A 15842-nucleotide genomic window follows, 5' to 3' on the forward strand; every position below is an offset into this window, starting at 1 on the left:
TATTTCTATTTTATAATCTAAATGCAAACATTTTACTGATAATAATAATTATTAGTTGGTATCTAGTTTTCGTTTAAAATATTACCTATTGTATATTATGCATAAAATATATATTTTATAATTTTAACAAAATAAAGATTTTTAAAAATGTTTGTTATTTCTTGATTTGTATGTTTAAAAATGGTGCATAAATCATATAAAGACAATTAATAATATAAATTCAGTTATAAACATTGATATACTACTAGATGAGGAGTTCCCATACAAGTGTCATTTGAAAAATGTACCACAAAAGAAGATATTACGAATATCGTCTTATAATATTTCCTTGTATGCAGGGCTCGAAATGGACCGGAACGCACCGGAGCGCCGTTCCGGTTCGTGACATCGATAAAATTATCGCTCTGTCTCGTGGAAAAAATATTTTGACCGTCTGGGCTAGATAGGCCATGTAAAAAAAATTAACACATTTATTTTTATGAAGTACACATAAAATTTGATAACTATGTAATATCTTCAGAAAATTGTCGAGCGCTCCGGTTCGTGAACTTTTCCATTTCGAGCGCTGCTTGTAGGTATAATGCGTTACGACCGTTAACATGGATTCCCGAATTTCACCCGTATTGCCCTGGCTGTAAAACTAAATTTGCGTTCTTGGAATAGTGATCCTAAGGGTGTCTGCAACCCAAAGCTTGCAAGCTACCAAAAATTCATGTCTGAGCGGACAGAGCAAGTCGTCGTGCGCTGACTATTAGTTAGAGTAAGATGCAAGCTAGATCGGGCTTACTCATAATTATTGCCAGGTCGTTTTCGAGACAAATATTAAGTGAGCTTATATCGAGTTAAGTCCGCTGATATTAAAACAGTAAGTTTTAACACTGGCCGAGCGCTGAAAATCGGGCGTCATTTTAAGAAGCATATGATTCATCCAGTAGTACATCAATGGTTATAAATGAGAATAGTACGACTGCATATTACCGACCATTTCCGATCGTAATAGGATCATATGGGCCTACACAGAGTAGAGGTTTGTATTAACCAGTAGCGAAGGGTGGAGGTAGGCTGGATCCACCATACATAGTGCATATTTAACTTTGTTAGTCATACGTATTTGTTTTTATTGAACTAAGACTACAATTTACAGAGGGTGTTAGTTAGTTTTTAAAATCCAATTAAACCCTGCCCAAACCAAACCATAATAGTTTTGTTATATTTTGGGCGATACGACAAAATTGTGCACACTTTTTCTTTCATATTTATTTGTTTTCGTTGGACTATAACGCCGTGGGTCCCAGGTTCGAATCCTGGGTCTGGCAAGTACACATATTGTTTTTCAATTTGTGTGTGTCAGGGCATGGACCTAATAAGTTGAGCAAGTGGCTGACATCCATTTCTCGTAAAAAACAAAATCTGTCAATACAAACCTCTACTCTGTGGAGGCACATATGATCCTATTAGGTTCGGACATGGTCGAAAGAAGAATACATATTACACAATATACCTATAGTTGGTTCATTTTTTTAAATTCATTAAACTAAACTATAATAAGTATATAAAAAAAAATCTATCTATAAAATATCTGAAGTTATGTATGATTTAATTGCATAATTTTAGATATTTTATAGATAGACCAGTATTTTTTGACCATTCATTATTATGGCTTGGTTATAGCATGGTTCAATTGAATTTTAAAAACTAATCAACACCGTCTGTAAATTGTAGTCTTATTTCAGTGAAAACAAATACCTATGACTGACAAAGTTTAGTGTGCACTATTTATGGATGATCTTAATAGCTTACCTCCACCCTTCGCCAGTGGTATTAACAGATTTTTAGGCCATTCATGGACTACGTTAAAGTGCCCACCACCACCCGTCATATATGCACAACCGTGGATATGCACGGCCGCTTTCTATGACGCTTTAAACGTGTCTGAAAGAAGTGATTTTAAGTGCTCATTCCGTCTCGAGACGGAGCCGCACGGGACTGATGCTGCAACCATGCACCGTAGTGCTTAAAGAAGAAAGTTAAGAAAGAAAATGTTTGTTTTTGGACTGGCTCTGCTGTCCGCTTGAAAACGTATGCGGTTTAGAACCATGTCCATACTAAGCTTATCTTTTCTGTTTATGGAAATATATTTTCACAAACTATATTATAAGCATCTGATCGTATCCGTTTATACCATACACTTACACTTACAAATTTAGTGAACATATATTTTCATGAACAAAAATTATAAGTTTAGTATGGCATACGGATCTAAACCGCGTACGGTTTCAGTCCATGGATGGCCTCTTAGTTTTTTACGAGAAATGGATATCAGCCACTTGCTCAACCTATTAGGTCCATAACCTGACTCACACTCAAAAACAATATATTGTGTACTTGCCAGACCCAGGATTCGAACCTGGGACCCACGGCGTTGCCGCGAGGCCACCGTGGGGGCATACTTACTCATATTAAAAACAGCAAAAAAGTACAATAATTATAAAAGATATAATAATTATTAGATGAAATAGATGCCTAACAAAGAAAATGTGAAGTAAAATGACAGGTTGAGTACCTACTCAACACTTCACTGTAAAAACCTACTACACCAGAAGTATCGCAGACCCAACCAGTTTCAATAATTGTCCACTTTAAATACAAATTACATGGAACGATTCAGCCACCATCTCAATCGTGTTGGCACTTGATTTGATTGGTTCATAATATATGCCGTGTCCGGAAATTTGTATGTATGCAGTTCACCGTATCACACTACACTGTGAAATGTTGTATCGGAAATATATGGTCGTATATTAAAGACCGTCCAACCTCTTTGGGTCGTTTAGTACTTAGATAAAATTCATGACTAAATAAAAAACGGTTTTTGTCGGTTTACAGGAAGCCAGCGGCAAATTTTTTTTGAAAATAGCCGATATACTGGATTATTTGATAGGTTAGGTTAGGTTTTCATTCTTGAATTAATCAATTTAGCCAAAACAGAGACGACCGTATAGTATATTATCATCTCTTTTCGAAAATTAAGTTCACAGCGAATTGTACTACGGTGAAATGTAATACGTACAATTTACATATTGTAACTAACGTATACAGTGCAAATTGTCAGTGCTATTGCATATTGGCACTATGGACATATCAGTTTATGGTTTGCATTCAATGACTGACATTATTAATGGACGACGCACTCAATACAGTAGCCAGCAAGTAAATTCGCGCATTCGCATGTATAGGTAGACGTAACGCAATTCCATTATGCGATATCACGCATCGGGAGTTTATAGCAATATGACCTTTATTGTAATGGCGTTAGAGCAGTGCTTATAATGTCAATGTTCATTTGAGCGAACCCGTTCGAACCGAACCATCCGGCAGACCCAACAAAAAGCATCTGGAATTTATAGCAATATCACCTTTATTGTAATGGCGTTAGAACAGATTATGCCATTCGGCAGACCCGACAGTAAAGTGAGTGTCATTTTTTTCCCCAGATGATTCGTCCATTGTTTGCATTACAACAAGCGAGTGATAATATTAAAAACCTATGTAGAAAAAATATGATTCACAATGTTGAGCGATGTTTCAAAACAATGCAAGCAGTGCACTTGTATGATGGTAGACACTTTCCAAATGCCATTCTGCTCACCACGTATATTATAAAAATTGTTTTACAATACGTAATTTCACGGAAAAGTTCACCATGTGAGCAAAACAAGTGTGGTAAAGCAATTTTTATAATATCAAATCAAATTTTATTTATTTTACTTATAGTGAACTTTACAAATTATAAACTTAACGTGTTCATATGACATTTAAAATTAAATAAATAGTATTTAAACAGAAATATATTTAAAAACGAAATACATGTGGTATAAGAAAACAGTAGAAAGAGTAAATACAAAAATTATAAATTAGATACAAGGAAATACACCGAATACGCTAAGTAGACCCTATTTTTAGAATTTATAAAACAATGTCCACATATTTATACTCATCCTCACGTAGGTCACGTCATCTTTACTTGAATAATTTGACAATAATATATTTAGTTTACTTAAAATGAACCTACAATACAGTGACGTCCCGTGGGGGTAGGCATATTGAGCGTCACTTGGGGGCGGCAGTTATACGAAGGGTGGCAAATCGACGAGAATCATTTGGTATATACGGAAATAGCTACCTACCTAAACTTAATAATAAAGAAATATCTTTCCATTAAAAATTCAGCTCACTGGTTGGAAACAAAATGTATTAATTGAAATAAAAGGTTTAAGGTGATACATCAGTTTAAGGTGAAACGGCAAATAATTTTCAACTATAGGCGCGACGAAATTTTGGACTCGCTGCCATTCGGAGAGAGAACGTCGAGCTGGAGACACGTATATTTGTTTCGTGATGGCAACGGGCGTATTAATTCTTAAATCGTGTAAAGATGACTAAAAACGTTACCCATTTACTTTAAAAAGAAAACATGTCAATGAATATATTATTATTGTTACTGATAGAACAATAAACAGAATGTTGAATGAATGAAACACATGTTGGATTTATATGACAAATTATGTTTCATTTGACATGCGTCATTTGCACCTGCGACCCGCAATCCGCGCATCGCCTAGCCACGATCTTTTTAGACCGTGCCTCAACTGAGGTATAGCCTTAACAATACTGTATTTTTTGTCGAGTTCGCGATGTCTAGTTTACTTCTGTTGCCCTTCGAGGTCGATGGTGACCAGAAACGACACGTGCATGGATGATAAAAAATACTGTATAAAAAATGTGGCGGCATTTTGGCGCTGCCCAGGGGCGGCATTTCGTCTAGGGACGTCACTGCTACAATATTATTATAAAACAATGAAACCGTGCTAATCATTTTCGCCATGCGTATGTTGCTGAATATCGTGCGCCAATCACTGAGTATGGCATATTGGTCCGAGTACAGAGCAATTACATATATGAATTATGGGTTTGTTGTTTAATTTCTCAACTTCTAACACCAAGATGTGTGCCGCCGATTTTTGTTATTCCCAATTCCTACATAATAAAAATATTCTGAAGTTATTCAGAATATAACATTACAGAGGGTTTAAATTACTCATTTTATCATGGTAGGTACCGGCAGCAAAGGGTGGAGGTAGGCTGTTAAGATCCGCCATAAACAGTGCATACTAAACTTTTTCAGTATTTGTTTTCATTGAAATAAAACTACACTTTATTGATGGTGTTAATTAGTTTATACTCGTAAAATTCAATAAAACCCTGCAAAACCAAGCCATAATAAATAGATAATAGTAAAAAAAATACTCATCTATCTATAAAATATCTAAAATTATACGATTAAATCATACATAACTTTGGATATTTTATAGATAGAATAATGTTTTTTTTATCTATTATAGTTTGGTTTAGGCAGGGTTTAATGAATTAAAAAAAATGAACCAACAATATGTGTAACATGTATTCTTAATCAAACAAAATCAAATAAATATGAATGAAAAAGTGTGCAAAATTTTGTCGTATCGCCTAAAGTATACCAAAGCTATTATGATATTTTGGTTAGGCAGGGTTTGATTGATTTTTAAAAAATAACTAATAAATACCATCTGTAAATTGTAGTCTTAGTTCAATAAAAACAAATACGTATGACTAACAATGTTTAATGTGCACTATTTATGGTGGATCTTAACAGCCTACCTCCACCATTCGCTACTGGTAGGTCTCTTCTTCATGGTCGTACACTCATGGCTGAGGACCGTGACCAATTTTTAATTTTGCCATCCTTTGAGCGACCAAGACTTTCCATCCTTCTCGATCTTCCACTTCTCTCAGGGCAGAATGAATGGTGTCCCCAGTCAGCTCTTTCACTTGGTCGCTCCAGCGCGCAGGCGCTCTTCCTCTGCTTCGCCTTCTCTGGAGGCCACCCAAAACCACCAATAAGTGTACAATATGTCCAAAAAACTGCAGAATGCGTCTTAGACATACCGCACCGTGAGTGTAAAACCAAGGCATCTGAAAATTTTTCAATTTCGAGATTAAATGCAAAACAACTGTAAAAGTAGTGAACTTGATAATGCAAAAGTGAAGTAACTGAAAGAACATGCAATATAATGTAGATATAAACCAAATATTATGTATTTTTTTTAGAAACTCTATTTCTCCTAACAAAACGAAGACTTCAAACCCTAATATATCCAAAATATGTCTTTTGCAGTTGCCTTGGTTTTACACTGACAGTGCGATTAATTACTGTCGAGAGCCGTTCCTTTATCTCCAGTCTCTGGATGATTGACTGGTTTGTTGTGTTCCGTCCAAGAAATACAAAGCATTCGGTACCAACACCAACATATTATTATTTCGTTACTGTTCTGGCAGAAGACACTAATTTGAAAAAATGACATATTGAGTTAGTTATACCAAAATGTTCCTTATTTCAAACTTGACCGTCTGGAAACCTTCTTAATAAATTAACAGTCTTTATTTTAACGTCATCCTTTTACGAGTACTTAATAAACTCACATGACAGACCATTTCAAACATTTTAAATTACTCAAAACTAGTATTCTCCAGTTAGTGTGTTCTGCCAGAACAGAGACGATTTATGCAATCAACATCGTAATTATGGCACATTGAGAAACGTTGGTTATCTGCGACCAACCATGTTATAAGTTGATTAATAAGACAGGTAAATATTAGGCATATTGGTTAACAACATCCTATATAATATTATATCCGCTTTGATAATATATTAATATATTACTCAAAACCACAATACTTAATTGTTATCAGTGATAACTCGTGTAAAAATTATGGAAAAAAACAACAGTTTATTTATATGATCTAAAAGATAAATAGTATAAACATATACCTACTTATAAAAACTTGAGCGAAACCAAAAAATATGTTGAAAAAAACCGTCTTGTATAATTCTTTCTGACCTAATTTTTATCTTAAGGCTCAGTTGAGGCATGGTCTAAAAAGATCGTGGCTTGGCGATGCGCGGATTGCGGGTGCAAATGACGCATGCCGAACGAAATATAATTTGTCATATAAACCCAACATGCGTCCATTTAATATTCTGTTTATTGTTCTATTAGTAACAATAATAATATATTCATTGACATGTTTTCTTTTTCAATTAAATGGGTAACGTTTTTAGTCATCTTTACACGATTTAAGAATTAATACCCCCATCGCCATCACGAAACAAATTGACGTGTTCCCAGCTCGACGTTCTCTCACCGAATGCCGGCGAGTCCAAATTTTCGTCGCGCCTATAGTTGAAAATTATTTGCCGTTTCACTGTTGTATCGTCTTAAATCAATTAATAATCATTCATATTGCTCAAAATTACTGTCAATAATTAAGTTTAACGCACCCAGAGTCAATATTCGTCCTCACATTTTTTCACGTCTTCTATTCATCCGTCATAAATAATTCACATTACATTTTGTTAGTCATACGTGTTTGTTTTTATTGAACTAAGACTACAATTTACAGATGGTATTGGTTAGTTTTTAAAAATCAATTAAGCCCTGCCTAAACCAAACCATAATAGTGTTGGTATATTTTGGGCGATACGACAAAAATAGTGCACACTTTTTCAGTCATACTTATTTGTTTTCATTGGATTAAGAATACATATTACACATATTGTTGGTTCATTTTTTTAATTCATTCAAGTCGTGCCTAAACCAAACTATAATACATAAAAAATATTATTCTATCTATAAAATATTCAAAGTTATGTATGATTTAATTGCCTAATATTATAAATTTTATAGATATACGAGTATTTTTTGACTATTATGGCTTGGCCTTTCCAGGGTCTAAGGCAATAAGGCAAGGGGACAAAGATTTATGTGTTTTTCTCAAAGCCTGGGTGTTTGTGATTGTTCAAAATTATTAACAACCACCTAGTACGAAAAAGCAAGGACATGGTTATTAATTATTAAAAAAAAACACCATCTGTAAATTGTAGTCTTATTTCAATGAAAACAAATATGTATGACTGACAAAGTTTAGTGTGCACCATTTATGACGGATCTTAACAGCCTACCTCCCAGTGATGCCAACCGTACTATAATTATAGTACAATACTATAATTTTAATTCCGCCAAAAATGTAAAATACTATAATTTTACGCCAAATATACCAAAACACTATAATTTTAAAGGATTCAAGACAAAAAATGTTCCTGTACTATATATTTTTTAGAAATACTATAATTTTTACGCCTTTGTACTATAATCAGCATAGAAACACATGGTAACACTGCTACCTCCACCCTTTTCCACTGATATATCCACACATATATATAACCAATCTAGGTTACTATTGGCCGGTTGCTTAACTCTGCAGAACTATGAATCATTACAGTGATCGAGTAGATCTGTTTAGTTCTCTTGCCTCTTTTAAAATAAGTTGGCAGCAAAATTGACGACTCATTGTAACTGGATCTTTTATATCTTTCATTTTCTCAGGATTACTTGGACCATGTACAATCCTATGGGCGTCCATGGGGTATCGGTTTGTATTCATAGATTTTTATACGAGAAATGGATGTTAGCCACTATACAATTCCAAATACAAATATACCAAGTGATACTAATGGCATTAATCTATATAATTAAAAACAGTTGGGTATCAAAAGTCACTTTAAACAAACCATGTGAAAATCGTTGACAAAGTTGACAGTTGGTGTCACAACTCAATTTAATGAATAATGTGAGTTCTGTCACAAAGATCTTTTGAACCAATCAGGGAGTTCTATTTTTCTTAGTGTGCTTTGTGTCTGTAACCTTAGTAGTATTATTTATAGGTATTTTAAAATAATGTAAATCGACTCACTCACTCATTAATATTCAAGAAAGTTTAATACTTTGCTTCTAATTATAGTAAACAGTGCTCTGGTGGTTTTTTTGCGATTATCTCAAAACTCTATTTTAGGAATATGTGAGTTATGCTTGCTTAACCTATTAAGTCCATACTCTGACTCCAAGCACACATTGAAAAACAATATGTGTATTTACCAGACCCATCATTCGAACCTGGGATCCACGACATTACTGCTTATGTGTTTTACTCTTTTATAATAAAATAATGATATGACAATTGGGGATAGAAGCGATAGAAGATAGACCAAACGAACAAGAACGTAGAGCGAGCCAGAGAATTCAGTTCATGCTCGGAAGGTGTAAACCCCTAGTGATCAATATCCACAAAACAAGTTTAAACCAAAAGAGCTAGAATATTATATAGAACATAATCTATTTAACAATCGTATAGGTATATTCGGCGGCAAGCGAAGAACTCTGCAAGAAGAAACCGCTTCACCCAATGAATTGGCTCCACCAGAGAGCGCGACCGAACACGAAAGAATCAAATTTAATCAAACAATTAATCAATCAATAAAATTTATTTATTTTACATATAATGAACATAACAAATTATAAATTCAAAGTGTTCACGACATGACATAAAATAAGAGTTAATAATTTAAAAAAATTAAAATACCGAGAAGTGTGAGTTAATAATACAATAGGTAATAAAATAAGAAATAAAATAAAATAACCAAGTAAAAGTAGATGGAAGCACACAGAGTGAACTTTGATAGACCCTATCTTAAAAACTTATAAAACGACGTCCACCTAAATTCACCCTTACGTAAGTGGAATATATCAATATCCGAAGCAATTTCATAAAACATGGTTATTGCCCTCCCAATTGGCATTACCAATGGCAGGTTAGTTCTGCACCGTGGGAGAACAAACAACGGATGCCCTCGATTCCTAAGGTATCAGAGACACACAAGTCAACACCACTAAGAATGGCAGAGCTCACATTTACGCCGTATATAAGTCTGAAAAAATATGTAGCTAAATAGCATCTAATCCCTAAGCATCCCTAAGAGAAAAACAGTCGGATATAGCCACGGATAATATCCATACAGCCGAAAGTAAAGGAGTCTCAAAGATTTCTTTTGGACTCTCTCCACCATAAGGCCGTACTTCAACTGATGCGGGGCCCAAACGATAGACCCACTCTCAAGTCTACTTCTAACTAATGAATGAATGCTCAACGCAACTATGTTCTCGCTCTAGCATGCGTTTAGATCATACAAACGAGCATTCTAGCTAAATGCAGCGAATCTCCGTAGACTACAAAAGAATGCTCACTCGCTCGACAAAAAGCGTTTTTGAAGAGAACTTCGCTGGAGTAGGGGAAGAACATTCGCTCGCTTGTTCCAAATGCTGCTTAACAATGCTTTTTTTGCTTGTGATGACAGTTCATGGTCAAGGTATCCGTACAAATCAATTGATGAACTTATATGACAACGACCTGGAAACACATACAATTAAAAAACCACAAATTTAATTATTTATTCGGCTGTGATTTTAATCTGCAAAACCATTGGCCAATTCAATTAATTATCTTATTTTTTTTAAAATTATCCAACTATTTATAGTCTCTTCAAAAATAAAAACAAAAAATTTATTATGTACCTAAGTTGTTATTTACCTCAATCATATTTTTGAAATGCAAATTTTATTTTTAGATTAATTCAAATTCAATTCTAATGCATAAAACCACAATGCGGTGCCCAAATTATTTAACACAATATAATTTTTTTCTTCAATACTTTTACAATGTTGCATAGCAGGTTCTTTATTTTTTAGGATCTTTTTTCTTAGCTCGTATTCTTGTTTGTCCGGTGGTTGTTTATCCAGTACAAATCTTGCAATCGATTTTTAACTAACTTCCCGACTACCTAGACATTTGAAACTTTTAGAATATATCAGAACACGATGCCAATGCATTTTTTAAATAATAATAGCCATCTTTAAGTAGAATTGAATTCATTTTCAGTTAATTCTGTTTTGTATAAAAAGTTATTTCGACACCATTACTATGGAAATCAATATGACATGTCAAGTACAAACTTTTTGATCGTTTAAGCTAGTCAAGTCAAGTTTATATGGTTCAACAGAATTTAAAAACGTTGTATCTAAAAAGTTCTTTTTATCTTGTAATTATTTAGATATAATAATATTTTTTGTCTATTATAGTTTGGTTGAATGAATATGTGCCTAATATGTATTCTTAATCCAACAAAATCAAATAAATATAAATGAAAAAGTGTGCAAAATTTTGTCGTATCGCCTTAGGCAGGGTTTGATTGATTTTAAAAAAATAACTAATACCATCTGTAAATTATTGTAGTCTTAGTTCAATAAAAACAAATATGTATGACTAACAATGTTTAATGTGCACTATTTATGGTGGATCTTAACAGCCTACCTCCACCCATCTTTAAGTAGAATTGAATTCATTTTCAGTTAATTCTGTTTTGTATGAAAAGTTATTTAGGAAGAAATCCGTAATCCAATCCACTATTATTGGTTGCTAAGCGGGTGGTCCTAGCAACTAAATTATTAATATATATGTGCGTTACTATGGGAATCAAAATGACATTTCAGTATTCTATATTAAATTTGTTTGTAGCAAAATAGCAAAAAAATGATTTGTTGACAATTGCCTTATTTGTCCTAAATTATTAATACATAGAATTGTCAAGTTTATATGATTCAACAGAAAATTTAAAAACGTGGTAAGTATATAAAAAGTTATTTTTATCTTGTTATTAATTAATAGGATAGGTACTAGATAACAATAACAGCTACATATTATATTACATTGAGAATTAATAAATATGTAAACACTAATAATAATAAAAGAGTAAAACAAAATAAGGGAGAAAAGGTTTAAAATTAAAGGATGTAAGTACCTACTACATATATAAACTAATAAAAGGTTTCCCCAAGTAGGTATATCAAATATCTCCTCCAGTCCCCTAGGTCAGTGCTCCGCAACCGGTGTGCGCGGCACACTGGTGTGCCGTGAGACGATGCTAGGTGTGCCGCGGTGCATTATAGTATATTATACAATACTTACCTACTTAATAGGCAAATTTGCGTACATGGCTGGTAATATATCTAGGGCCTAGATAACTCAAGAGTACCTACCTAAAACAGCGACTGCATTATCTCTTTGGATATAATATGCTTATCCCCTGTCTGTATCCACACTGTATTCACAGAACAGTGGGTCTATTCTATGCTTATCGACCGCTAAAGTGATAAAGTGAAAAATATTATCAAACTTAGGGTAGGTTTGTATCAAAATATTAGCACTTATTGTAACAATTACACGAAGCCGGTTTTTATTGTTGCAATAAGTGCTATATTTTAACAGCACCTATCTTGCTGCTGTTAAAATATCGCACTTATTGCAACAATAAAAACCGGCTTCGTGTAATTGTTACAATAAGTGCTAATATTTTGATACAAACCTACCCTAAGTTTGATACTATTTATCAATTTAGTGTTCGATAAGTATAGAATAGACCCACAGATAATAAATAGAATTTCGATAGGCAATATTCTATACACTACATTTTGATGCAGGGTTTTGAATGTGTGAGTGTCCTACGAAAATGAAACACGCACTATGCACATGCAATAGTGTGTTATACTCATGTCCCCCACATCCTGAAGCAGACCCCCAGGCTAGGATCTTTGGCGGGCCCCCCTACCTATCGTTAAGGATAAAGGCAGTGTGACGCTCTACAGTAGCGTTTTCCAAATGGTGTACGCGGTAAAATTAATGTGTGGAATTAGTGTTTTATTGTATATTTTTAAACATCCATTCGAATTATTGAGATGTCGAGTATGGATGCACAATTAAAAGTTGTATCGTACAACCACATAATTTTAAATAACAATATTATTGAAGGAAGATAGCGCTGCGTCGACTTTTTTTTACTATTAAAGAAAAATTTGTGATGTGTGTTTATCTCACTTATCTGGTTGACTCGCCTCGCCGGGCCCCTCCTGAGCCCGGGCCCCAGGCTAGAGCCCTGTCAGCCCCCCCTTGTGGGGGCCAAGATTATACTAATATTATACCAATATTAAATGAGTTTTCAATGCATAAACCGAGAGCTGGTGTCAATATTCGACGTATGACGTATTCTTGACACGTGTTTAAGTTTATCCCAGTTATTCCTTACTCGAGATCGGTTAACTGCTACTCTTTACCCGTTAGGTATTTTAGTTCCCTAATAATTGTATTATTCAGCAGAAAAATATGTATCTAGATAAATGTTCCAGCACAGTATGTGGTATAATATTTACAGAGGCTTGTAAAATATCTGTTCGAGTATCTCAGCCACAATTTTTTTGACTATTATCGATCATGGCATGGTTTTCGCAGGGTTTAATTGAATTTTAAAAACTAACCAACAGCATCTGTGAATAATGTAGTCTTAGTTTAATAAAAACAAATACGTATGACCAGTGGCGCACCCAGGCCAAGGGGCCCTGGCACCCCCCAAACATGAAAATTATCAGAATGATTTTAAACATTGAAATTTAAAGCCAGTAAACTATACCTTGGGGCCTAAAAACACGGCAAAAAATGATTTGTAATTCTCCAGCACCCCTTTTAGAAAAATTTCTTAGTTTTTAATTTCTAACACAACACTAATCTCAGGTTTTTTAAAAACCCAATCCTTAATGGAACTGTCAAAAAATTCTCGGTGTTTACCCGAATTCCGGAGTGGTGTAGGTCATGGCTGGGGAGGGCTGACAGGCCTCTAGCCTGGGGGCCGGGGCTGTGGGCGGACCGGCGTGTCGGGTTGACCAGATAAGTGAGATAAACACACACCATAAATTAGCTTTAATAGTAAAAAAGTCGCCTGCGGCGCCATTATACTTCACGGTCATGAACATTTTCAATTACTTATATAATTGTGCAATATATTTTTTGACTATTATGTGTCGATACTCGACAGCTTCATTATTAAAGTAGATGTATTAAAAATCGCCAATAATTCACTGTATAAGTACCCTTAATTTGAACTAAAACACAATTTGAAAAATGTTAATGTAGTGTTTCACACTGCCTTTAATCTTAGCGGTAGGTAGGGGGGCCGCCAATCCTAGTCTGAGGGCCCGTTTCAGGTTGTGGGGACCATGGTGTAGGTAATAGACAAAAGACCGATAAACGAGAAGAAGAAAAAGAGCCTATGAGACTAATTTACATTCTCTTCCTTGGGCCCCCCCCCAATATTAAATCCTGGGTGCGCCACTGCGTATGACTAACAATGTTTCATGTGTACTATTTACGACAGATCTTAACAGCTTACCTACACCCTTCGCTACTGCCACACATGTAATTGACGGGTGAATAAAAAAGAAATTTTATCGGAATATCAGGATTGGAAACTACACCACGTGAGAGCAGAGAAAAATGCTTTAAGAGCAGAAGTGACATACGAGCTTCAAGAGAATGAAAGGCGAGCATGCTTTGAAGACAGTTGGAAAAAACTTTCAAAAGGAAAATATTTATATATATAATTTTTTTTCGACCATATCCGATCCTTATAGGATAATATGGGCCTCCACAGAGTAGAGGATTGCATTGACAGATTTTGTTTTTTACGAGAAATGGATGTCAGCCACTTGCTCAACCTATTAGGTCCATACCCTGACTCACACACAAATTGAAAAGTACTTGCTAGACCCAGGATTCGAACCTGGGACCCACGGCGTTATAGTCCAACGCTTAAGCCGCGCGGTCACCGTGGGCGTATTATATACCTACATTAAAATAAAGATGTCGAAGTAATTTCTTCTGAACGCACTCTAAAACAAGCGTATAGGAAATTATTGTTAAATAATATTGAATTCTTAATCAATAAAAATCGTTATTTACGTAACATATCGTCGTCGAAACTAATAAAATTGATTTTGAACGCCATCTAGTGGCCGTTGTTAATATCTTCCCGTCTTGCAAATGATGTAATTCCAAAAAAATTGTAACATCTTTAAATCCTGGATGATTTAACTCCATAACCATATATTTCGCACCGTGAGTGTAAAACCAAGGCATCTATCTGCAAAAGACATATTATTTTGGGTATATGAGGTGTCTAATTCCAAAAACCGAGCACATTTGGTCAAAATCAAGAAAAAAATACGCACGGATTCTTTGTATAATTTTACACAACATGTATTGATCTATAAATTCCAAAACGCGACATCACCATACGAAAAAAAAATTTAAGTCTCGATTTATTAAAAAAAGCGCCAAGTCCGTGTTTCATATTATTTAAAGCTTGGTTGATTTCGCGCGTGTTTAAGTCAACCAATAAGGGAAAGTTCAATATTGAAAACGGCGTCTCCCATGCTGTAGCATCTGGTAAACGCATGACAGTGCCATGGAAATGTGTGCCTTATGCGGAGTAAATTAAAAAGTGAGGTACAAATAGCGCTACGTCCAATTTTATTTTGCCTATATTTATTACATTTAAGAGTTTATCGGCTGAAACAAATAACCATTTGGTTCTAATTCCGACATAGAATACAACGGAAAAAATAATCTCATGTTAAAATAAATAATTGAAGTCATAAAGTCTTGTAACATAAAAACGTTGTTTCCTGAAAATATTGAATTGTGGACTTGTTGCTATTTGTAATTAGACGCCGCATATTAGGGTTTGAAGTCTTCGTTTTGTTAGGAGAAATAGAGTTAAAAAAAAAACATAATATTTGGTTTATATCTACATTATATTGTGCATGTTCTTTCAGTTACACTTTTACATTATCAAGTTCACGACTTTTGCAATTGTTTTACATTTAATTGAAAAATTGAAAAATTTGCAGATGCCTTGATTTCACACTCACGGTCCGATTTTGATTTTTGTCTCTCCTGTAAAGTAACGTTTTTGGAGTTACACAATTTTCTAGTTTCAACGACGATATGTGAAATTCATTTGAAAA

The sequence above is a fragment of the Rhyacophila brunnea genome, unplaced genomic scaffold (assembly GCF_057557595.1).
Source record: "Rhyacophila brunnea isolate RB1 unplaced genomic scaffold, BYU_Rbru_1.0 scaffold_23, whole genome shotgun sequence".
NCBI classification, from domain to species: Eukaryota; Metazoa; Arthropoda; class Insecta; order Trichoptera; family Rhyacophilidae; genus Rhyacophila; species Rhyacophila brunnea.